Raw genomic sequence first — 25,139 nt, forward strand, 5'->3', positions numbered from 1 at the left:
GCCTTCATTTCTGTCTCAGTGTGTTTCATTCTGTCTCTTACTCCTCCTCCCTCCACCCCCCCACGCCATATCCATAATCCCATTTCCCCTGCTCTTCTCCTGGGGCAGTGATTTTGAACTTGGCTAAAACATGGAGGGGGCCCAGCCTTAGATTCCTGGGGTGGAGGATCAAGTGTCTGCTGTTCATGGATTTGGTGCTGAATTGGAGCTTGTGGTGTCCGCCCCCCAAAAACGAGGGTGAGGGTTAGGGGAAAGGGCGAGTGATAGGGGGGGGGGATTCCAAGTGGATGTGACTGGCACAGCTGTATCCAAGGCTTAGGTGGAAGGGGGGTGTCGGCTGTGAGGCAGAATGCCTGCCCCTTGCTGCCCCCCTTCCTCCCCCACTCTCCCAGTGTTTGCTCTCCTGACACTGGCAGTTTTCGTTCATTCTATAGTCTTTATCAATGTATTTATTTACACTCTGCATAGGCCACGTTCCATGTAATCTACCCACAATGCGGATTTCAGGCCCCACTTGCCGCCGCCCCCTTCTGCCTTAGATATCGGTTTCCCCTCCTAATTAACTGGGGGTGGATTTGAGTGATGGTTGAAAATTAAAACAAAATGGGATATTCCTTCCCTTCCACACTTTCTCAATAAGAAGCCTCGCCCCTCCTTCCCACTCTCGGGCTTGCTTCTTGCCCCATCCGCTCGGCAGTTCCTGGTGAGCCCACAGGCAGCTTGCTTGGGGAGTGGGTGGCCTGTGGGGAAGGGGTGCGCGCCCACAGGGCTGCCGCTTCCGTTGACCTGTCAGTTCTCGACGGAGGAGTTCGTTAAGGCCGTTTAGCGAGGATTCCACGGCGCTTTGCTGTGACACCTTGGTGCACACACAGCTCCTAATTAGGGGTTGCTGTGCAGTAAACAAAAATGATTATTTTTCAACTTGACAGAATAGCCGAAGTAATTGCATCCCGTAGGAAAATAATGGAAAATAAAAACCTCTTTCGTAGAAAGGTGGGTGGGAGACGACGCATGCTTGCGGTTTCAGAACGAAGATGCAAAAAATTTTGCATGTGTAACAGGCATGACAAGCGGGTTCTAGGCGGCGCCATGATGGTAGGGAGTAGCGACTTGGAGACAATTTCCCCCGTCTGCTTGACATTTTCTTATTTTTGTTCGCGAGCTCCCTTGGGCTTTCTTTTCAGAGTCCCCCTCGGCTCGCCGCACCCCTCTGAGCCACGGATAATTTGGTCTGGGGCTTCGCTGGTGCTTGTGCAACCCAGATGGATGGGGAGGCGGGGCCTGGGGAATCGCTCTTTGCAACAAGGTGCATGTTCCATCTGCCTCGAGCCCTTGCAGGTCGGTAAATGGAAGCAGCTACCTATTCTTCTCAAAGGGAGACGTTTTGAAACTTTAGGAGTCTGTAATCTGCAGCTGCGGGCTCAGAGCCCGGTAGAAGCCCCAGTCACGCGAGCTGGGTGAGGTTTCAGGCGTTGCGAGTGGTGGACAGCGCCCAGCCGAGGCCAGAAAAGTCGATGAGGCTCAGCTCGGAGGAGCTCGGCAAGGCTCGGCGAGGGCTGGGCGCGGGGCTCGGAGCGACTCGACCGTGTTCGGACTCGAGTCGGGGCCGGGGCGGAGAGAGCCGAGCTGCTTCGGAGGGGACCGAAGGCATTCGGAAACGCTCGGGTAGGGGGTAGGAGGGAAGTGGGTATGCTGGAGTCTGCAAATTAACTTTGCATCCACCAAATTAAACTCTTTACCTGCTTTTCTGGAGCATGCCTCATAATTAGGTTGATTTAATAAGAAGTTTAAAAATATATACCAAGTCCTCCAAAAGGTACCTCGCCTTTTGGAGAGTGGAGCTCTCTGAAGGCATAGGTGTCTCATTTTAGAATGAAAATTCCTAATTATGTACTGGGACAGGAAATCTTAAATGAAGGCTGTATGTGGACTTAAATGTAGACTTTACCCAGAAAGTAAGTCTTATGTGTCTCATCTTTGGTTACACTAAAGAAGGAAAAAAAATTCACACCAAGTATTTAATGTTTGAAATGGTTAAACCAGATATCTGAGCATTTCTTCTCTTTTCCCTGCATTCCTCCCTTTTCTCATTCCCACGAGACACATTTTTGGAGAGAAATGTCAGACAAAACTGAGATTTCGTATGTAAAACTATTAAATTTTTTTAAAAAAATACTCCAGCTCTCTTTAGGTAATAGGCTAGGTTTTTTGAAAGGTCAGTCAGAGAGAGTTCTGGCTCATGTAAATTTTGCTACAGGGGACCCTGGTGTCTTGTCCTCCTGAAACATTCATGAACAGCAGCTTTTTCTGTAAGTCCTCCAGCTTGGCTTGAAATAAATCAGATCAGGGCCTTGTGCCAACCTGAATGCAGGACTTGTTTTATTAACCACAAAATGTGGGATTGGTGTCACCGTATCCTAGTGACAAATTCTTTTGAGTCCTCCCTTGCAGAAATGACTTTCCTGATCGCCACTTGGCTGAGAGTTACTTGAGTCAGAAGGACTGTACAATGGGTGGGGCCAGGCCTGAAAATCTAGGTGGCATTTACAGAAAGCAATTTAGGACTTGCCCGTGCAGTGTCATTGGTGACCAACCTCTCAGGCCATACAGATGAGCTGATTATAGGCTGCTATTTTATTTCACCTGGGCAGATGAAATTGGAGAGTTCTCCGTGGATGATGCCCTATGAGAACTTGATTTTCTAATGGGGACTGGGGTTTTATAGCTCGGCCTATTGAGTTGAGAAGAAGGATCTTGATATTTAGACATCTTCAGACCCTTTTTAATCAGCAATCCAGAAGATCAGAGTCATTCCATTCAGCCTCTATTGTCATCTATGTTGTAGCGTGCCGCTTAGAAGAAGGAATAGGCTTCCATAGTAATTGAAGTTATATGATAAAGGACCGGCTGGCAGATATGCTTAAAACAAAGTGTTAACACCTACATCAGCCTAGGAACTTTGCAAGGAGACTGACCTTTGAAATTCTTTTGCATGATGTACGCTGTAATGGGAAACTTGCATCCACTTAAGAGATGTCGTAAATTGGACTGTCACTTTAAAAGACTAATTCTTAATACTTTATTAAAAATTTCATTTGAACATAGCTTTCTGGGTTTTTTTAATTGTATATGTGATTGTGAACTAGTGTTTGGGAGCTCCGTGTCAGATAATCAAAAACATTTTAGTTCCAAGAAATAAATAGTGATCATTGAGACAGCACAGATATAATTTCACACGTACCATGAGTAATCAGTGTCTTTTTTTATGTGTGGCATTTTAAATAATTTTGCTTATTAGGAGGTTGTAGCCTTACCTGTGATACATCTCCATCATTCTTGCAATCAGTAGGACTCTTTTAGTTATTCAGACTAACCAATATTTTAAAAGGAAGAATTAATTTTATTTAATTACTAAAACCTTTACAAAGAAATCTCTTAAAGAATTATATTTTATAAAGTATGGAATCAACAGAATATCACTTTAAGTGACTTCCTGTTCTGAACAAATAGTAACAACTGCTTGGCCATCCACCTGATGAAAATGTAAAATGAACTGTGCAGTTGCTATGGGCACCAGAGTTTGCCCTCATTTGAGGTGTTGAGCATTTTGTGATGTTGCATCTGGGCTATCTGTCTCTGGAGCATTAAGTGGATTTTTAGGAAGATAGAGAGCTCGAAGGCGGCAATGAGGCATGGCCTGCTAGATGGTATGCTTTACATAAATAGACACAGTAAAATGGAGCACTTTGAATGTGCGTTCATTCCCAAGGTGCCTGCTCAGGGCCATTGTAAAACAGATTTGAGGATTTGCCTGATGCAGACGTCATGCTCATACAAATATCCCGGCCCTTACAGTGGGCTATGATTCCAAGGACAGACCCCACCCTGTCAGGGAAGGCAGCTGCCAGAAGCTGGCGGTTTCCTCCTCCTAGCTCACCGTGGTATTGTGATTAGGGTGTTGTCTACTGTTTGGCTGGGGTTCAAGGCAAGCCTGTGTTCATTCAGGACACCGTCGTTCAGCACCTACTAAGTAGTAGGCATGAGTAGAGGTGAATGGCAGCTTGCAGCCATTACTTCGTAAAAGCGAAGCCATCCTAAAAGGCATCTTCTGCACATCCCCAAAGGGTCCCATGCTGAGGCAGCGCCCCGCTGAGAGCTACTCTTCTAGATCTGTGGACTTGCTATTTCTGCAGTCATCCCCTTGGCTGCTGTGCTCCCCTCCCTTCCTCCTGTCTCCATGTTTATTCAAATGAATGCACCTTGCTCTCCGGAGACAGTGTGAGCGGGAACAGAATGTCAGATCAAGTAGCAGATGAGTTCTCCTTTGCTGATGGATGGTGCTCTCTCCCTCCTTACTGCTCACTGAGCTGTAAACACCAGCAGACCTTCCTGCCAGAAGAGTAACCAACAGTCCACCTGATCTCCTCAGGAATCAGCTATGGAAGTCTTGAGCCTCTGTTACCTGTTGGATTCTAAAATAGAACCTGCCTGCTTATTGAAAGCGTTGTTGCCGATTAGATTAAACGGATGAAGCTTTATGGGGGATCGACAGAATCTAGAATTTCTGTTCTCTGTGTGGGGGGCGTGGGGATAGACTATATTCACAGTACCCAGAAGCAGAGTACTGTCTTGTTTCTTTAGCACTTGAAACTCCCCAGATTAGATTGTGCTTCTTTGCATGCCACATCTACTAGAGATAGGACAGGCTCGCTTGTGTTTTTCAGCTGCTCACAGTACCCTATCCCTGATAACACTCAGATTTAATATGAGTAGAATCAGGTCCAATTTTTCTGACATGTGCTCAGTCCATCTGGATGCAGGGACTGGGCTCCCTGTCTCCCAGGGTATTTCCAGTCTCTCGTTTCTTATGAAGCCAGACAGACCATTATCACAAGAGCACATCTTGAGCTGAAAGACAATAGGCAAGCTGGTGAGGGGATGATTTCGAACTGAGAAAACATTATCAGAAGGGTTTAGCCCCAAATTCGACTCTAGCAGAGAACAACTTTTGATTTTGAAAAAAGAAAAACGAACGTACGTATGTGTGTGTGCACACATGCTACATGGATTTTTAAATCGCAGGTGCTATGAGATGGGCACTTCACCTCACTACTGATTGTGCCATCATAAAAAAAAAAAAAAGGTGTTCACATGAACTCCATTCTAAGGATTTATTTGAATTCGTATCACATTCTTATTTTATTCCGGGCTTCTCATTCATCCACAATAGTGATTAGAAAGAAGCCATCTGACAAATCAGTCATCCGCTTAGAGGAGGAGGAGAGGAAGGAGTAGCAGTGGCCTGTTACCAGTTCAAAGAAATAGGCAGTTTCTTGGTCAGTGAAGTTTCTTGGTTAGTGCCGCTCAACAATGAGAAGTGACTGAGAGCACGTACTCTGTAACCAGGCTGCCTGGCTGCGAATCTTGGCTCCACTACTAACTAGATGTGTGACCTTAAACATGTTACTTAACTTTTGTGCCTCAGTTTCCTTGCCTGTAAAATGGGATCAGTAATAAAAATAACTCCGTAATAGGGTGTTGCGAGCATTACATGGTGTAAGAAATTCCTTTATAACGGTTTTCTAGAAGTGATTATACAAATGTCAGCTGTAGTTTTTATTTCTTTGATTGAGGGGCAGGTGTGCCCTTCCCTTACAGAGTTCTCTTGTCCAAGTACGTGGGACTCGGCTCTCCTGAGAGCCAGAGAGGGGTGCCGTGGTTCATGCTCATGGCCTCTTCCCCTCGTCTGCTCTGCAGCACCAGTTACATAACAAACTGTGTTGTCATAACTGATGTGACATTTTTGATGGCGCAGCTGCTTCAGCCCAAGAGGCTGGAGTGATATTACAAAGAGTGGGAAAGAGCACTGGGCCTGGAGTCAAGACAAGTGGCTCTGCCCCTCCTCTCTGGGGGTTCCAGTTCCTAAAAAGTTGGACCAGGGTCACCCCAAGCTCCTTTCCTCTTCTAAGTGGTTTATGAAGTTGGGAGGCACCTTCATTTTCTGGATCTTGAGGTCTCTGATGCGAGGCTCTCAACGTAAAAGCATCAATTATGGTTCTATCCTGCGGGGGCGGGGGGTACCCATGAAAGCTCTTTTAAGGCCAAGATAACTGTAGAATAGCAGCCTCAACCACAAAGCTTTGTCAGCCAGGAAAGTCACGGTCTTGAGAGACATTTCAAGAAAACCACCTCTAGCCTAACTTTTCATGCAGATGTGGTTGTCAAACCAAAGAGGGGGACCTAAAAGTATCCATTGGTAAGAAACACAATGGCTCTGGGAGGAAAGCCCCAATGACGTATTAGAAGAAGCAGTCCATCTGTGGCTTCTCGAAGGCTCAGAAATGGAGATGGCTCGGCTTCCACCAGAGGTGGCTGCACTTGAAGCCTGGGTTCAGGCGTACAAGACCCAGGGACTTGGGAGATTGCAGACCCGTAAAAGAGGAGGACCAGGAGAACCGTGTTTCAATTTCGACTCACTCTGTAATCTGACTTTGGGCAGGTCATTTCGTCCCCAGTTCATCTCTTAATGCAGATATGGGCTTTCACCATAGACTGTCTCAGGCCTCTTTCAAGTTTCTAGCTTTAAGACACAGTGCATGCAAAGAGAAACCTAGAAGCTGAAACGCAGGGGGGATCGTGGGAGTATTTACCGCCCACAGCTTTTATCTGCTGAGCCATCTTTAGTTTTAATTTTCTTTACAGAGAAGAGGAAAAACATTGTGCTTTTCATAGCAGCAAAAAAAATTAAAGTAAAATAAAATCCTTCAAGGCTAATAGTCAGTGCCCCAAATTTGTCCCCCTACTCACTTGATCTCTCAACCAAGAATGGAGAAAAAAAAAAAAAAAGAGTGGGATAATATATAAGGCTAGGACTCCATGGTACCCTGGATTCTCTGCCTAAGTCTTAGCTAAAGAGTAGGTCTTCTGTGGGAAATCGTTACTTATGGGGACAGCTTCCCCAAGCAGTAAAAACTCAGGGTCACCTGCCTCCAGAGTCTCAGAGCGTGTAGTAATTTAATTAGGTGTTTATGTATTTGTGTCCCTTGCTAGTCCTAATGCCCCCTGCCTACCAGGGCTCTCCAAAGCTGGGGTGGTAACTTATTTTCCCTCATAATACAGCACCGAGCCCAATGTCTGGCACAAAGTAGGTGCTTAATAAATGGTAGTTGAAATGAGGTGCGCCGACCGGGAATGCAAACTCATTTCTACATAAGCCAGGATAATAATATTGAAAGTCTTCGATGATGATAGGCCATGGTCTTCACTTTCAATCCGATCCATTATCCTCATTTGTTTTTTCAGACCGACCTATGAAGAAATATAGTCATCGACTCCATCTTACAGATGAGAAAGTTAGGTGGCTAGCTCAAGGCCACACAGCTTAGTAAGGGACAGTGATGCATTCAGACCATGATTTGTCTAATTACAAAACCTATGTCTTTTCCATCCTAACTACACATAGTTCTTAATAGACCACCACCGGTGTGGGCAACAGAAAGCCAGCAGGCGGGAAACCAGGACCCATCAGCAAATGCAAGGGTACCAACTTTGGTCGGCAGTGGCAATAACAAGTGTTCGATTGATGCAGGGTCCCTTCTGGAAGTGAAGGTGGTGGTCATCATCATGTATCACATGGATTCTGACACCAGTGTTGCCTAACCACCATCTGGACCACTCCTGAAATCATTCCACTCCTGCCTCAGAGGTGTGGGCCATTTGCAGGTGGCAACAGAGAGGAGCTATCACTGAAGTCTCTGTCTTTGGCGGAAGCGGGTGGCTTGGAGAAGACTTGAGAAAGACAGGGCTGAATGATATCCATCCATTCATCTGTGGATCCTTCAATCCTTCTGTCCATCTAGAAGCATTTTTTGAGTCCCTACTGTATACCAGGTATACACGTGGTGTCATAGATGTAGAGAGGAAGGTCGCAGCCCCTGCCCTTGAATTCAGCCTAAAGAAAGCTACGGGTAAAAGACACTCCCCCTTCAGGGTGGGAAGCTCCATGAGGCTGTGGGAGAACATGAGGGGGGGGCCTTCTCTAGACAGGATGTTCAGGGAGATCAACCAAGAGAAAATGACATGTGGGCTGAATCTTAAAAATGAGTTGTTAGCCAGGTAAAAAGAAGGAATGCCAGGCAGAGGGACCAACATATGTAAAAGCACTAAGATATAGCGCCACATGCAACGTGCCAGGAATGTAAAATAATTTGGTTTGATTAGAGCAAAAGATGTAAACGGGGTTTCAAGAGATGAAGGGTGAAGCTGAAACAGATCATCAGGTCATGAAGGGCCTCAACCGTTGTGCTAGTTACTTTGGATTTTATTCTGAACATAACGAGATGTTACTGGAAGGTTTTAAGGAAATGGGTATTAGGATCAGTTTGCACTTTAGAAAGGCGACCTGTGTGGACTGGACCAGAGAGAGCGGTCTGGAGGTTAGATACCAGATGTAAAGTTATTTCTGTGATCCAGGTGGGAAAAGATTAAGAGCTAAATTAAAGCAGTGGTAATAGAGTAGAAAAAAAGGGACAGATTTAAGAGATATTTGGGCAGTGGAATAATTGAACTTAATTGTTGATAAATTGGAAGGGCATCGAAAAGGAACTGAATTATCAAGGACGTAGACAGGAATGAGTGCAGGATTCCTGGTCCAGACCACTGGTGGGATGGTAGTGCCATTCCCTGAGATTAAAAAAAAAAAAAAAAGAAGACGCAGAAGGGAAAACTTGGGGAGAAAAAACAATGACTTAGTTTGATCACGTTGATGATTCTTGGGGATCATCCAAGTGCAGATTCCTGGCAGGCAGTGGGTATATGTGGACTAGGAGACAGGACCCACCTGGGGTGAAGGGTCGGTTTGCAATTCTGTGGTACTTGTGGGTGTCGAGAGCCATGGAGGTTGGGAACCGCAACGGGATGAGTGAGCTGGGGGATGAGGCAGAGAGCGCATCCCTCACCACACACACACGGCCCGGCTCCGGGCATCGGCCGTCTGCTACGAAGACAAGCCTGCGAGGGCTGGAAAGAAAACCCAGGGCAGAGCAGCCCTGCGCAAGCCAAGGAAGGAGAGACTCTCAGGAAGGGAGGAAGGAAGCAGTTAGTTGAGTCAGATTCTGCAGTAGTCAAATGAGGTGAAGACCATCAGGTGTCCACTGGGTCTGGAAAGTTGTTGGTGACTTTGGCAAGAGCAGTTCCACACGGCAGTGGGAGCCGAGCAGTGCGTGGTACTGAGGAAACCGAGGCCACGAATGGAGACTCCTATAGAAGAAACCTGGGACGTAGAAGAAAGGGGAGCACGAGAGGGAGGGAGGAGGGGATCTAGGGCTCAGGGGGGGCTTTATGTTTATTGTTCATTGGGCTGCCGTGGAGGGACTGGGATCCGTGGAGAAGCTGTACAGGGAGAGCCCAGATGGAGGGAGACGTTGCAGGTCCAGCGAAGAGGAGGTGGTGGAGGGAGCAGAGCCCTGGCAAGGTGGGCGGAGAAGGATGCGGATGTGGATGTGCATCTCCTTCCCCAAGACTGCCTGCAGGGCAGGAAGGATGTGGGGGGAGTAGAGAAATTTGGGGGTGGGATGGTGGGGACAAGAAGTCGAAGGAGTTCCTGCCTTATCATTTATCTTTCCCTGCGAAGTGGGAAGAATTCAAAAGCAGCTGTGCTTATTTACTGGCACACCAAACACTAGTAATCTTTATTCTATTCAAACTACTCATTTATTCATTTACTCCGTATTTGTCTAGCACCTGTTATGTGCGAGGGCGCTGTTCTAGGTGCGTAGGGATCCAGTGGTGAGCAAGGCAAGTCCCAGGGGAATCAGGCGATGACTTTGTTAACAAGTAATTAGACGCAGTAATTATAGATTATGAACAGTTCCTGGGGTCACACCTTGGGTGAGGCCCTGTGCTGATCGCACTGAGGGATCCAGTCCCTGCCCTCAGAGCGTGGAGCCAGTTGGAGGAGACAGGTCAGTGGCAGAGCGCACAGAAGAGACAGCAGTGGCCTCTGATGTGCATGAGGCAGGTAGGTGGAGAAATATTCCAGGCTGTTCTATTGGGGCCACCGGTCACTGCCCCCTGCCGCTTAGAGATAGAAGTGGGGTGACTCGGGTCCTGCTGTTCTTCACAATAGCCCATTGTCCTGGCCATGTCAATGGGCCCAGGGAGGATCTGTGACTTAAGTCAGGCCAGCCAGTCCTTCTCTGGAATTTTATAGTTATTATGAGAAGACAGTCTTCATCCGGGATCCCAGCAAGGTCCTCGCGGGGCCGGAATGATGACAGCCTGGAGCTGCCTCTGGCCATGTTCCACCTCTCTGGTGCGCTGTGCAAGGAGAAGGCTCGCTTGAGAGAGACTGGGACTCTGCGAGGTGGGGAGACGGGGGAGGAAGAGGGAAAGGAGAGAGGAGAGAGGAAAGGGAAGCCCGAGGCACATCTGATGATATTATTGTAATCTCCGAAGCTGGCTCTATAGACCAGACAGTCACGTGAACCAATAAATCTCTTCTTTTACATAAACTAATTTGAGCTGGAATTCTCTCCTTTGCAACCGGAATCATCCCGATGAGAAGGGTAAGCCCTTCCACAAAGAAGCAGCAGTAGGAGCTGGAGCACAAAAGCAGGGCACAAACAGGAAGGTGGCATCGGGGAGCAGTGGGCGGGCTTCCGTAGCACAGCCCGGGGCCCGTGGGACTGTGAGACGTGGTAGGAAGAAGGGACCCAGACCGTGGGGTTCCCTGGTCATTTTGCCTAGAGGTATATACTTTAAGAACTTGGAGAAGGGAGACCAGAGAAGAGGCTGAGGAACAGAGAGATTTTTTTTTTTTTTTGCTCTAAACCAGGAAATTGGTAGGAAAGTCAATAAGGAGTTGGGTAGAGGAGAGACGCAGGAGATGAGACCTGGTATCCAGCTGAACACGGGGAGAAGAGTCCCCCCAGTTTCGAACCTGCGTGGTGGAGCGGTGTCACCCAGTTAGGAAACAAGGAACATGCAGAGAGGCAGCAGAGGGAAGGTGGCCAGTCAGGCCACGAGCACAAATTCAGGTCCTTGTAGGATTCTCAGGGGGTCGGTGGTATTCTCAGGAAGCCTTCCTGGCGTTCAGCAGACAGGTCAAGGCTCGCCTGCCCTGCGTGGTGGAGCCTTGAGGGTGGGTGCAGTGGCCCCAGGGTGAGTGTGCAGGTGGAGAGAAGGGGAACCCAGGGACGGAGCCCCCCATCGTGGAGGTGAGCAGAGGCGCCTGCCTTTGGCAGACTCATAGGCAGCTCCAGCTGGGGAGAAAGGTGCTTCCGGAGGTTCCGGGTGGCCAACAGGGTTCTCCGCCGCGGTGTGGCCCCGTGAGATGAGGATTGGGAAAAGGCCGTAGTGCTTGCTGGTTGAGGCTGCAGTAGAGGGAAACAGAGGCCAAACTCGAGGCGATGTTAGGGCACAGGTAAGGCTTGCCTAGGAGTAAAGAAACCTGAGTTCTGCCCCGGCTCTGTCCCCGTTAGCTTGGTAGCCCCAGGCAAGTTGATTAACGTCTCCAGGACTTACTACTTTACATACAATTTGGGACTGGACCAGATGACCTATAAACTTCTGCTCACGTCTTGAGGTCATCATTTAAATCTTGCCGTCCAGCAAAACAGATGTTCTCATAGCAAAGGAATTCCCTACCTTCTCCCTGAGTCACCCCCAACCGAGACAATAAATTATAACAGAATCACGCTTTCAGAAGCCTAGTGCTAATTGAGGAAGAAAACTGGGCCATCAGCTCCGGGAATTGTGGAGAGCAGCGCGTGGCCCATCCCCGCGTACTCTCCACTGAGAGCGTGGAGCCCTGCGGGGCAGGAGCTCGGCGCGCCGTGCAGTCAGGGATTCCAGGACCAGGGTCGTGGGCTGCCCCTGCACGGGGAAGAGTGCCGAAGACGGTTCCAGAGCACAGAGCCAGAGCAGCCCCAGCCACACGGAGGCGCTCCAGCCAGGGCGGGCGGGGAGGAGCTGGAGGGATCCCGCCTGGGGAGAGCAGCAAGCCTGAGGGCCCCAGAGGGCAAGGGCGCCGGCTCCGTCTCCGGCTGGGGCCCCGTCACTGCGGGACTCTGAGGGAGGGCTGGCGGAGTGGCAGCGGGGAGACCCGCCTCTTGAGTTATGACCATTCCTCCCACCCTGTTTCATCCACATGTGCAATGTAGGTTCGGTTTCTTTTTGAATCCTTAGTTTCAACCATGTGGACCTCACAATTTCCTAACTTATTTGGCACCTGTTTGTTCGTTCGGTGAACACCCACGGAAGACCAACTCTGCGTTGGCGCTCTGTAAGTGTCTTGGAGTAGAGCCCTTAATATGACCGACGTACTCCCTGCCTGCCCTCGAGAACCGCCCGGTTTTAGAGAAGGGAGGTCGGCAGTACACAAGTAAGTGAGGAAGCGCGGTCGTTCCGCATGGTGCTGCGCTCTAACAGAGGAAAGTGGGCTTGAAAATTGGGGAGACGTTGGGGGAGACGAGGGATGAGCGGGCAGGAAAGGAGGCATCTGAGGAAGCTGGAATCACAGGCGCAAGGGCCCCGAGGCAGCCACGACCCAGAAGAAGGCCAAGGAGGCCGGACCACAGCGGAGGAGAAATGACGCACAGCTGGATTAAAGAGGCAGGAGGAGCCACCGCGCCGGCCCGATGGCCATGGAGACGCCGTCGGGTTTCATTCAGATTGCGGTGGGGAAGGGTTGAGACGCTGGACGACTTGACCTGTCTCAAAAAGACCCCTCTGCATTCTGGAAAAAGCGAAACCGTAGGGACAGAAATCACGTCGGTGTTTTCCAAGGCGGGTGGAAGATAGACGGACCCGGGGGCACTGACGGAACTTTAGGAGGCGATAGAAATAGTCTCTCTCTTAATCGTAGTGGTGGTTACACAACTGCTCGTGTTTGTGTCAAAACTCATCGAACTGTATGCCGCGGTGTGGGAGATGGACGACAAGCCGTAAGCCTGGAAACGGGACCATCTCACAGTCCACGCAGTGCGTCCGCTCACTGCTGGTCTTGCGGTTCAGCCTGTGTTATGTGCCATTCCTGGCGGCTCCCTCCAATTGGTTTATTGATGTGTGTTCCTAGTTTTCCTATTTACATAGCTTTCCTTTACAACTGGTGTGAAAGCTCGATGTGGGTAGAAACCATCTGCTGCTTTTGTGTGGGCCCCTGGTAGATGCTTATTACATATTTTTCCTTACATCTGAGTGGCGCTTCCAAGTTTACAAGCTGCTTCTACATTCATTATCACCTTTGGGCCCTGCGGCAACCTCGTTAGGCTGCCCAGACTGTACCACATCCCCATCTTATAGATGAAGAAACATGAAAATAAGTCAGTGCCCCAATGTCGGAGGAGCATGAATGCTGGAGATTTGGGCTCTGCTGTTTTTTGGCTATCAGTGTGATTTGGCGGAAATTATTTACTCTCAGTGAACCTCAGTTTCCTAATCAATAAAAAGGGATTAAAAGTAAACACATCGCACATACACTGTGAGGATTAAATGAGGTAACACAGCCAAAAGCGCTTAGCATGTAGTTGAAATTTACTCGATGGTAGTAGCTATTTGTGTCACTTTCACTGTCAGATAAAAGCTGTACTCGAGACGATGTGGCCAGTCAGCACGTGACCAACCAGATCCCAGTTTTTCTGACTCCAAGTGTGTTTCCCAGTCCGTCACACCACTCGGTGCATTCTTCTTGGTCGTCAGTCGATTGGCTCAGTGCTAATTACTTTTTACCAGCTCAGGTCCTTCGGCGCAATCACTGACCGTTGACTAACTCAGCAAACTCACCAGTCGACACAGGAGACAGTGGTGAGCCAAGATAGGTTCCATCTCTGCCCTTGAGGGTGGAGATGCCCTGCGCTTAGTGAGCATGACAGCTCCTGAGAGGCGAATGCAGGGTGCTGAGGGAGTTCCCGTCTCAGTTTGCACTCTGGGAAAGCTTCTGGAGCAGGCAACATTGAAACTGTCTTTTTTAACAGAAAAGCATTTTGAGGGGTGGGGGGAGGGAATAGATCAGCATACATGGAAAATGCGCATGAATCTTACATGTTTAACAGGTACTTTAAAAGCGAGCCCTCGTATAACCATCACTAGGCAAAAAACTAGGATATTGCTTGCACCCAAGAAGGCCCCTCCCTCACGGCCCTCTGCCTTGACTTTTATGCTGTTTCCTTGCTTTTCTGTAGACTTTATCACCTGTGTATGCATCATCTTACATAGTTCAGTCTACCTGGTTTGGGAATCATACCCTTATGCATTAAGTCTTACATCCTCCTTCAACACTGTGTTTGTAATATTCATCCAAGTTGTCTATAGCTGTAGTTTATTCATTTTCATTGGTATATAGTAGTCTATAGCATTCATCTTATGAATATTTATAATTTTATATGTAGCATTCACAGATATTTATAAATATTCAAGAATGAGCTATATATTATTAATCTTATTGCTATATACCTTCCATTGTTATATACCAGCTATGACTATACTGTAATTTATCCATTCTACTGTTAATGTGCCTTTGGGTTGTTTTGAGTTCTAGGTGATTATGAAAGACGCTGCTATGAATAACCATATAGATACATATCCTGAGGCATATGCTTTTGTGAAGGGTTCTTTAAAGTAGAATTGATGCGAATCTTCAGCTGTATTAGATAATGCCACATTGTTTTTCAAAGCGATTGTTCCCTTTTACACTTGCAATAGCACAGAGAATTTTTATTCCAAATCTTGCCAAGACTTGGTATTGTCGAACTGTTTAATTTTTGCCAAACTGATAGGTAAGTAGTAGTATCTTGTCGTAGTTTTACTTTACCTAGCCTAGATTACTGATGAGGTGGACAACTTTTTATATGTTTACTGGATGTTGGATTTCCTCTTTTGTGAAGCACCTTTACCCTTTTTTTTTTTCAGTTTTAATTTTCTCATTGATTTGTAAGTTCTTCATTGTTCTGGATACTCATTTTTTTTTCCCAGTTTTATTCATTAGAAATATTAGCTGCCATTCTCTGGCTTGTCTTTTCACTTTGTTAATAGTGTACTGTGATAAAAAGATGTTTTTATTTTAACATAGTGAGATTTTTCAGTCTTCCCTTTTGGGTTAGTGTTTTTTTTTGGTGTGTCCTATTTAAGAAATCTTTCTTTATCTTGAGGTGCCAAAAGCTATTCTTTTTTTCCCTCTTCAAAAAGCTTTGAAGCTTTCAGTTTATTTCATATTTTGGTGTTTAAATCACCGATGATTGACTCTTATATACGGCATAAGATAGGGGTCCGATTTCATTTTCTTTTTTTTTCCCTAAGGAATACCCATTTGTCCCAGCTCTGCTGGTTGAAAGGGCCATTTTCGCAGTCCCTTCTGTAGCGTCGTCTCTGTCATAAGTCAAGTGTGTGTATATGCAGGGCCCTGTTTCCTGGCGCTCTGTTCCATTTCATTGGACTCTTTATTTCTGTATCAGCGTCACACCGTCTTCCTTACTACAGCTTTATAACTTGATTTAGCAAATTCCTCCGTGTTGATCATCTTCATGAGCATTTTGGCTGCCTTCAGCCCTTTGTGTTTGCAGGTAAATGGTGGAATCAGTTTATGTCTCACACACACACACACACACACACACACACATACACACTCACACTCACTCACACACTCCTGGTTGGATTTTGGTTCTTATTTCTTTGAATCCACTAATCTGGGTAGAATTGACATCTTCAAATCTTGAGTCTTCTTGATCTATGACCATGCTATATGTTCCACCATTTATTCAACATAACTTCCTTAAAAATATTTATCATTTTCTCCAGACAGGTTTCATATACTTTTCGTTAGGTTTATTGCTAGATACTTGATACTTACAGTGGTCTTATAATTGCTTTTTGTGGATTGCATTTTGTATCTGTTGCTGGCGTATTGATTTTCTGTATATTGACTTTGTGTTCATCAACCTTACTTAATTTTTGTATAAAGTCTAATGGTTAATCTGTAGATTGTGAGGCCCAGAGAAGGGAGTGGCCAGTCTTGGCTCCCATGGCTAGCTAGTAAAGGAGCAAGAAAGAGTGTGGTCCCATTTCTCCTTAACTGCCCAAGGGAGAATATTCAGGAAGGGTTGGGGGAAGCCATTTGAGGAGAAGAAAATGACATTTATTGAACATCTATTATTTAAGATGCTTAATCTTCGGCCAGCCTAACTCATGATCAAGTTATTGGTTATCCCCATTTTATAAGTGAAGAAGGTGAGATTCAGAGAAGTTTTCCAAAACGCTTGTTGAGGGTCATCACCAAGAGGACAGTCTCGAGTTGGAATAGCCCCGTTACTCGTATTACCAGTCGGCACACCCGCTGCAGTCAGTGCAGACACCCGCAGAGCTGTCTGGGCCTCTCGCCCTCCACCATGCTGTCTCCCAGGGCCCCGCCCCTGCGCAGGTCTGGGGCTGCCACTAGCAAGCTGCTCCGCATCCTCAGCCTCACGCAGGCCTGCCTATCGTCAGCTCTTGGGTTAAGTTTCTACCCAAAGTTCCGAGATCAGTTTCCACCCCTGCTCCCTACACAGGTCCCTCCCGGCTGAGAAAATTTGTTCACAACTTGTTGAGTTCTAGGAGCCAAATCAGGAGTTGGCCCTGGGCATCTTGTCTCAGTTCTGACTTGAAAATATGAAATATGGTCAGGATTTTATGAGCCTGCTTTGTTATACAGCAGACCGGAGAGGGTTTATGGGTGCCGTCCTTCCCGGCACCCTTTCCCCCAGTCTTGCTGAGCGTCGGGAGCTGCCTGCAGGCAAGGAGGAGGTTCGCCGCTGCCGGCTGTGCAGAGGAATTGTGAAGTGGTCTGTTTGCGAACACAGCTCAGCAGTCTCTATTCACCATGACAGCTTCCTACTCTGGAACACACGGCCCTGCACGGGGTGACTGTAAATTATGCAACTCTGCAGTTAAACAGCGAGGCATAATGGCAAAAAGGAAGGGGCAGACTGTGGATGGCAGCCTGGGTCCGAAATGTGAGTGTGCAGACTTAGGCTGCGCGGCGAGGGAGGAAGGTCTTCAGCAATTGAGAAAGCCGGGAGGTCCCGTCACAGGGCTCCTTGTGAGAGTGGGTTTTACTTTTTTTTAAAATCTGAATGTTCTTTCCAAACCTTGTTTACCAATTCTGGGAGAGTTTCAGAAACTAGGAGGAACATTTACAAAAGACAGTAGTCACGCGGTATTACCAAAAGTAACCGAATGCCCTCTACGGTATTTAACCTTTGTCTCGACGGCCCCAAGTCATTTCCGTTTCTTGCTTTGCGCTGAAAACCAGTGGTGCCACTCGCGGCCGTTTGTCCCCTCCGCCTTCCCCGCCATGCCCTAGAACGCCGTTAACTCTGCTGTGATGTGCTTTACATAATTCTCCTTTCTCTTCGCTCGCGGTTATCTGTCAGGTCTAGCCGCTTGCGGTGTTCCTACCTCAAGTGTTGTTTTTCTTCTCTGGGGCCTGGAAAACGGAGAGACCAAGTCTGTCATAACAGAGTGCAGGGCGGGAGTAAACAGGACATGATGAGTGAGGCCCCGAGGAGCTCTGCCGCAGCCAGAGTGCTCGTGCTGCAGGGCCCGGACCCTTCTGCGTCTGCCTACTTCTGACACAGGATTAAGTACGTAAAAATGAGTTGACAGCTATGAAACCCTCTACACATGTCAGCGACGGTGACGGGGTGCCGTCGTTGTGCAGTCTGGTGCTCAGAGCTCTTCATTGTCTTCCATGGCTCCTGGCAGGGTTTCGAGTCGCAGAAATTGTTGGACGAGCAGCTCCTGGACAAGAGTAATGTACTGTCATTTGTCACAAAAGATGCTGGGCTGGCGTTAGCAGCAAGGGGGCGAGTACGAAGTTCTCTCTAGAGCAGACGCTCTCCGCTGGGCCCTCTCTGTAAAGTGGCACTGGCGGGCGCACGCGGGTACCGCAGGGGGAGGCTGCGCGGTGGGCGGGGCCGTCCCCAGGAGCCGCCCTCCGGGTGGACGCCCTGGGCATCTGGGCACTTGCATGAGAACTCCAGGTCACTCAGCTAAGCCAGGCCAGACCCGGTCGTGGCTTTTTTGGTCAAGATCCACGTTCGTTCTCTCAGGGAAGAAAGAATGTGAACTTGGCTCTTTTAAGATGTCTGTAGCTCTCTCACCAAGGTGTTTGAAACCATTCAGATAAAATGCTTCCCGACAACATCATTGTGCCTTCGCTTTCTTCACCCTGCAGATGTTTGAGTGCAGCACCGTTTTAAGTGTTAAAACCAAGCAGATCACTGCCTCGCGGAGCATCCTTACATTCTAGTTGGGGGAGGCAGGCAGTACACAAGCAAGTAAAATAGAGAGTGTTTCCTCGGTTGATAAGTGCTACGGGGGAAGACTACAGCAAGGAAGGGGGTCAGGAGTGGGGAGGGGGTGTGACAGTTCGAGAAGTGGTCAGAGAAGGCCACGCCGGGATGACACCTGAGCACACTCGGCGGAGGAGGGGGCGCCACTTGCGTACAGTGGAGGAGAGTGTTAGAGAGTGCGAAGACTCGAGCCCGGAGTGTGCCTGGCGTGTATGTGTGTGAGGGACCGCAAGGAGGTCCGTGGAGCTAGTCAAAAACGAAGTGGGAAAATGGGCGCCCTTCTGGGGTCCATGGTTATTCAGAGGGTGCTCTGGCTTAAAGGTGGGGTCAGGAAGGAAGTGCATGAACCTGTGGCTCGTGAGCGTGTGGACTCTTATTCACCTGCAAGGCCAGCTGCTTGGGGTGGGGGGGCAAGGGCGGCCTCGGTGTGTCCTGGCAGAGTAGGGACGTGGGAGGGCAGGAGCCCTTCCAGGAAGGAAGTGATTGACTCCGCGTGGCCTAGGACCCATCGTTTCTGGCTAATCTTTAGGAGACAAGGGCCCGGAGAGTATGGGCGCCCGGCGCTACTGGTCTCCCAGTGGAGGAGGCTGTCATCATTGGCCTCGGCTCTGTCTCCTGCTCTCCCCTTCCCCCGTCCCCAGACCACAAGCACTGAGACCCGAACAAGGACAAGGACACTGGCCCGCAGACCTCAGTCAGGGTTGCCGGGATCCAGGCGTGGCCTCGGCCCTGGACAAGCTCAGCAAGTGCACCTGGGGTCAGGTGCACATCCCTGGGGTCCAGGGCCACAGGGCAGGTTCCCCATGTAGCCTGGAAGTCTAGTGGCCTGCAAGTAAACCACCTAATCGATATGTTTATTTAATGTGTTTTAGGACAGAAGGCCCCTAACACATCAAAACCATGGTTTTACAGATAACCATGTTTAGGTTGAAGTAAGAAGGACATTTTTTAAAAGGCAATAACAATCATGAAGGTGAGGGAAAATGAGGATTTGGACAGTGTATCCTGAGAGCTGCCCTTAGCAAGGGGCTGATTTCTGACCGGGGTTCCCGCCCTCTTGGGGACCAGAGTGCCTTGGAAGAGCTGGTCCCCTGCCGTCTTGGGGAGGTAGGAGTCGTGTCTGCCCCGCCCCCCGGCCCATGAGCTGCCCCGCATCCCCGCCCGGTCGCCTTCTCAGCGCTCCCCGCCGGCCGTGTCTGCCCCCTTGCCCGCACCTGGCCGCGGCCCCCTCGCTCCCGTCCCCTGCTCGTCCCTCCTCTGGGTCTGGGGCGCAGAGCCTCCTCAGCCGTCTTTCAGAAATGCCGTTTTCGCCCTTCGCTGCCCTGCACAGCCACATCAGGCGGTCTCTTTTCGCCCTCTGCTTTGGGTCTGGCAGAGAACGTACCCTAATCCAGCCCACCGCACCCATCCCGAGCTGCCCCTCATCGGTAGGATGCTCTCCCCGACCTCCGCCCACACCCCTGCCTCCCGGTCCGCCTCTGCGCTGGATGCTAGGCAGGCCTCCTCCCTCTGCTTCATGGCCAGCTCTGGTGTGAGGGCCAGCTCTGTGGGGTGTCCCTCTGGACGCTGACCCACGGTGAAATCGCCTTTCTCTCAGTTATTTTGTGTGTGATGTCGCCAGCACACCATTGGTTTTTTAATGCGCCGTCATGGTCCCGTGGATGTTAGCCCTCCGTGGACCCGGGCATCGCGGGCACGCATGTGTGCACACGTGTGGTCCTGCTCTGTGCAAGGCTCTCAGCAGGCTCTGCACATGAGCAGTGTTGGTGGTGGTTTGACTCCGAGCCCTGCTGCCTTCTTTCTAGCTTCATGACCTTGGGCCGGTAAGTTCAAGGATTATATGAAACAGAGTAGAACGTATTTAACGCAGGACTGGGAACATCGTAATTATGGTTGTTATTGTTCACCAACTGGCAGACACTCGGACGTGTAGGACGTGTTTCCTCATCAAAGTGTGAACCTCCTGTGGAAAGTATTCCAGTTCATACTCTTTTCTGCCCCATAAGCCAAATAGGTCCTTGGTGCACAGTGAATATTCAGGGTAAATTTACATAATAAGTAGAGCGGCCCATTTACACTGTTGTGGGTTTTCTCATAAATTGACTTGTTAGGTAGAAGCTTTCTCAATGCTATGTGTGTATTTGGGTCCTCAGGGGATTAAGAAGTGCTGAGCCTACCACGCCCCAGCTCTGTATGGAGGCCTTACTATAAACTCCGGCTGCCCCATCCCCTCTCTCCACAGCCTAGACCTGGGCCTCTGCTCCCTTCCCCTGCAGATCTTGGGATTTTCAGCTCATCCCAGCAGGCGCTAGGGCCCGTGCCAAGTACCAAAGGGGTCTGTGGCAGAGCTGTACCGCTAGGCCCTTCCTTCCTATTGCTAGGGGCAAAAAAATCTAAAGAAATAATATCTTGATCTAGACAGTGGCTACACAGGTTATGCTTCTATAAAAATCCGTGGAGCTGTAGGCTTAAGATTTATATGTCTCGCTCTATGTAAATTATGTCTCAATCTTTTAAAAGGTAATAATAGCATTCTTTGTTAAGCAAATGAAGGCCTTGGAAATTAAACAATGCCCTTTTGAGTCTCCCAGCCTCTGAAGAGTCTGATTCTGTGGGGAGCAGAGAGGGGCGCTCTGTGGGGGGGGAGGTGTTTGACCCCTCAGAAGAGAAGGGCATGCCCCAGACAGCCCGGTGTTCCCTACCCAGCTGTTGGCATCAGTCGCCTGTGAACCTCCTTCATCCCGTGTGCACCTGGCAGCGGAGACCTGGGAGGAGATGCCCCAGCACCCCCCGAGATGCCCTGAACCTCCCAGCACATGCGTTCACGGACACAGCCCACTTTTTGGCACAAAACTGCCAGCCTCTGTGAAGCACGGGATTCAAGTGCCGTCTCTACCCCTTGCCAGGCTAGGAGTCAGCGGTCCGTCCCCTCACGGAGCCTTGGGAGTTTTATCCCTTGTAAAGCGGTGACGATATCTGCGATATAAGTTTCGTGTGCCTGATAGGAGGAGCAAGTGAGATCATGGGGCCGTGACATAGAAACGATCAACAAAGTGTCCCCTTCACCCAGCTGGACCCCCCCCCGATACGGGCAGGCCCCGGATTCTCAGGGGCAGTGAAGCCCCGCGCCGCAGTGCGCAGGCTCCGGAGGCAGCTGCCTGCATTCGTGGGCTGCCAGCCCTATGACCTTGGCCAGCCGCTTACCCTCCTGGTGCCTCAGTTTCCTCAGCCATAAAATAGAAGAATGACATTACTGGCCCCACAGGGGTGTAGTAAGGATTAGGTGAGTTAGTCCCAGTAAGCACTTGGCTCAGGGCTCAGGTATGCAGCTAAAATGGCCAAGGCTGTCTGCTAAGTCTCGAGAGGACATCTTAATCAGGCAGGCAGTAACCCAAAAAGAAAAAAAAAAGAAAAAGAAAGAACAGATCTCATTGAATATAACTGCTTCATGCTCTAGCTATATTTTCCATGACTCAGGGCTTGAGATTGATTATTTGCTGTATTTAGTAAGTTTTTTCCATCCTAAAACCTTTACTTTTTTGAGTTTAACTAATAGATAAAGGTCCCCTGTGACATGTCCTTGCCCTCAGAGTTTTGCTGCAGCATCAATAGTGAGCTCTGATTTACAATTCAGCGAAAAAGTGACAGACCGGGTATTCTTGTTCAATTCAAGGTGATTGCTGCATCGTCATTTTTAACAGGACACCAGATCTAGCTCAATGCTGGCAGCGAGGTAGTGTGCATACTAAATCGAGGATGCCGGAGATGCCGGCCGAGCCTCTGCATCATCCTTCTATAATGAGCCTGGATTCGAAAACATCACATACGGCTGACATGGTGGCTTCCCTGCTGCCCAAGGGGGCAAGGCCAGCCTTAGCTCTTTCTTCATCCGTCTTTGAAATGACGTTTGTGGAGCCACAGGCTGTGGGGAACACAGAGAAGGGCCAGAGGCCCACGCCGCCGAAGGTCTGCCCAGTGCCCGCGTTCACATACGTCCAGGCTGTTCGGTCACCAGACGTTGCACGATGAGTTGGGTATCATGACTCTCTTTGTCGAGATGAGAAAACTAGCGCAAGGCCACGTCGGTGGTCCGGGTTCACTCGCGTGGGGCGCAGCCAGGACGCGACCTCGGCGGCCTCCCCAGAACCCTGTGCTGCTCTCTTCCAGAGTGGCCGCTGCCGCCGTGGTGCGTGTGAGCGACAGCCCCCCAGGACGTTTTCCCTCAGTAGCTTAAAATCAAATGAGGGGGGTCAGACACATAACCACGTTAACAATAACACGTGGCGAAGTCCGATAAGGGGCGAAGAACGTGCTCCGTGCGTTCCTGGGAGGGCAGAGGCAGCCTCGCAGGCGGAGGCAGGGGACGCGCCCGGCCACGCGCCCGGCCACTCGCAGCCTGAGACCGGTTCTGCTGGGCTCTGCATCGATCCAAATGTCCAAAGGAGTATTTCGGATATTCCAGAAATTGCCAAAAACGATCGCAAGCCGCACCCAGCCCCAGGTGGGCTAGGAAGTCGTCTCAGCTGTCCCCCGTGGCCTCCCCCTCCGTCTGGCCCCTGCCCTTTGCTGGAGGTAGCGAGTGCCCGTCGTTCCGAGCAGAGCTGCTCCCCACCCCAAAAGCAGGATGCCCAGCTGGCTCGCGCCATCCTGAGCGAGGCGGCGATTGGTATCCGGGCCTCAGGTGCCTTTCCCGGCCAGTGGGGACGGGCCGTCCCCCACCTTTCGGTTCTTACGGCAGCGTTAGTTGCAGGGCAGAGCGGACTGTGAGGCAGCAGCGCCAGTGGAGGAAACTGGAGCGGAGCGTCCGTGTGCTGCCGCAGTGAGTGTGGAGAGAGGTCCAGCAGGTAATTCTCGCAAAATGAGCTACGGCGGGGCCCGGAGCTGAACCTGGGGCCCAGCCACACCATCCACCGGGGCAACTGGCTGCACGGGGCCAGCTCGAGAAGGGCATTTGCTCGGCTCCCATCAGAGCTCAAGGGCAGCCTGCTGACTCCCTGACATCTGAGTCCCGGGTCAGCCTCCAGGCGCGTTGTGACCCGGCCCTGCCACCTCTCTAGCCAGTTCCCTCGCTTCCTTCTCTGCGTGAACCTCGCTGAACTTCCGTCAGTTTCTGAGATGGACTTCCTGTGCTCCCACATCCATCTCCAGGCCTCTGTCCATCCTGCGCCCTATTCTTTTTATCCTGCTCTTTGGCCAAATCCTTCTTGCCCTCTGGGCTTCAGCAAGAAGTCACTTTACAGAAGCCTCCTCTGAGCGCATAGGCCACGGGCGTTTCTCCCGCACATGGAAGAGACTGACCCTCTGCCCCTCGGTCGTGTCCTCCCTGTGGGCATGCGCCCACACCCTTTTTCAGATATGAAAGACACCACGTGGAGGGAACGTGCTCAGTGGGTGCTCGGTGGAGCACTTCCCTGCCTCCACCCCCAGCCACACCTCCGAGTTGACCCATTGCAGAGGGAGGCGGCTGCACCCTAGGGTTACCATGGGACGTGCCTGCCTAATGTCGAAGGCTCAGTAGCTGGTGGCGATGTCGGTGCACGCGGGGAGCGTACCGTTACCGGGTCACCACGCCGGCTCTGTCCCATGGGATCCTGAGTTAAGAGCCACTAAACGAATCCTTCCCGTTCCCCTCCCTGCCAGGAGCCCCGGGCATCTTCCTGCAGTGAGTTCGCACCAGACCCTCCATTCCCGGCAAGACCCCAGCGTCAGGAGGACACTCCCGCGTGGGGGAGATGCCAGCCAGGCTTGGAGCTCTGAGGGGCCCCATCACATCTCTGTTCTCACAGCGAAAGGCTTCTTGGGGGGCTCTCGGTTGCTCAGATCCTCATAACTGTAATTGCCGTTCAGATTTTTCTTTTGTATCAGATAATAGATCTGTCCTTTTCCCACCCTAAGCCCCATCCCCCAGATAAAGACACACTAATACATAAAGAGGAAATTTAACTCTCCCTAGGTCACACAGCCAACCATAGGTCAAGACTCGACTACACATCTCTGAATGCTTGAGGTAGGGCCTCGGCCATAACCACATCCTACTTTTTGTTTGGCTCTGTCATGGCTCTGACTTCCTCTGATCTCTGGAAGAATCCTGAAACCCCCAGCCCATAAAAAAGCCCCTGAGAGAGAAGCCTCCGAGGTGTGTCCTAAAGATCCCAGGGCAGTCGGGAGCCTGCTACACGGCTCCTATCACCTGTTCGAGGCCTCGGTGCCTCGGGTCCTCCGAGGTCTAGTCCAAGAACCAGCGAAGGCCCTCATCAGTCCGAAACCCCAGCAATGCAGAGAAAAGCTACACATCGGCCAGCCTGACGCTGAGAAAGGCCAGGACCGCAGCAGCAGCCCCAGAAACACAACGGGAAGGGCCGAAGATGCAGGAGCTCGGGCGCGACATCGTGGGCGTCGTTATCATTTCAGCAAAATCGTACACATGCCTGTGTCCTCTGGTCTTCGATTTTTCATCCCAAGACAGAGACAAAGGTGGCCAGCCTCAGAGCCAGTGAAGGCACGCCGAAGAATCTGAGCGCTGCCCTTCTGTGGGGGGATGGCAGGGTGCCAGGCGGGGTGTGGGAGAAACTCGGGAAAGGAGCTGGGAGTCGAGCACAGAAGTTTTGCAATGGGATTGAACAAGGTTTTGAAGAGAGCTGAGCTTTGAGATGAACAGGAGGTTTAAAGCCTTTATAAGGTCTTCCTAAATGATGCTGACAGCTAAGAGTGGCATGCCCCTGAGAGTCTATGATTATCTCTAAGGAGAGATCGTTATGGGAGCCTTATTAAGAACAGAGCACGTCAGTGGGAGGGAGGGAGCAGCAACGTGTTCAC

General features: G+C 50.1%; 1 protein-coding gene across 2 annotated transcripts in view; it reads left to right on the plus strand.

The window, feature by feature from the left end:
• The window catches only part of GNAO1 (G protein subunit alpha o1), a 132,810-nt gene that overhangs the window by 829 nt on the left and 106,842 nt on the right, over positions 1-25,139 (plus strand). The window lies entirely within an intron of this gene.

The sequence above is a fragment of the Rousettus aegyptiacus genome, unplaced genomic scaffold, assembly GCF_014176215.1.
Source record: "Rousettus aegyptiacus isolate mRouAeg1 unplaced genomic scaffold, mRouAeg1.p scaffold_m13_p_14, whole genome shotgun sequence".
NCBI classification, from domain to species: Eukaryota; Metazoa; Chordata; class Mammalia; order Chiroptera; family Pteropodidae; genus Rousettus; species Rousettus aegyptiacus.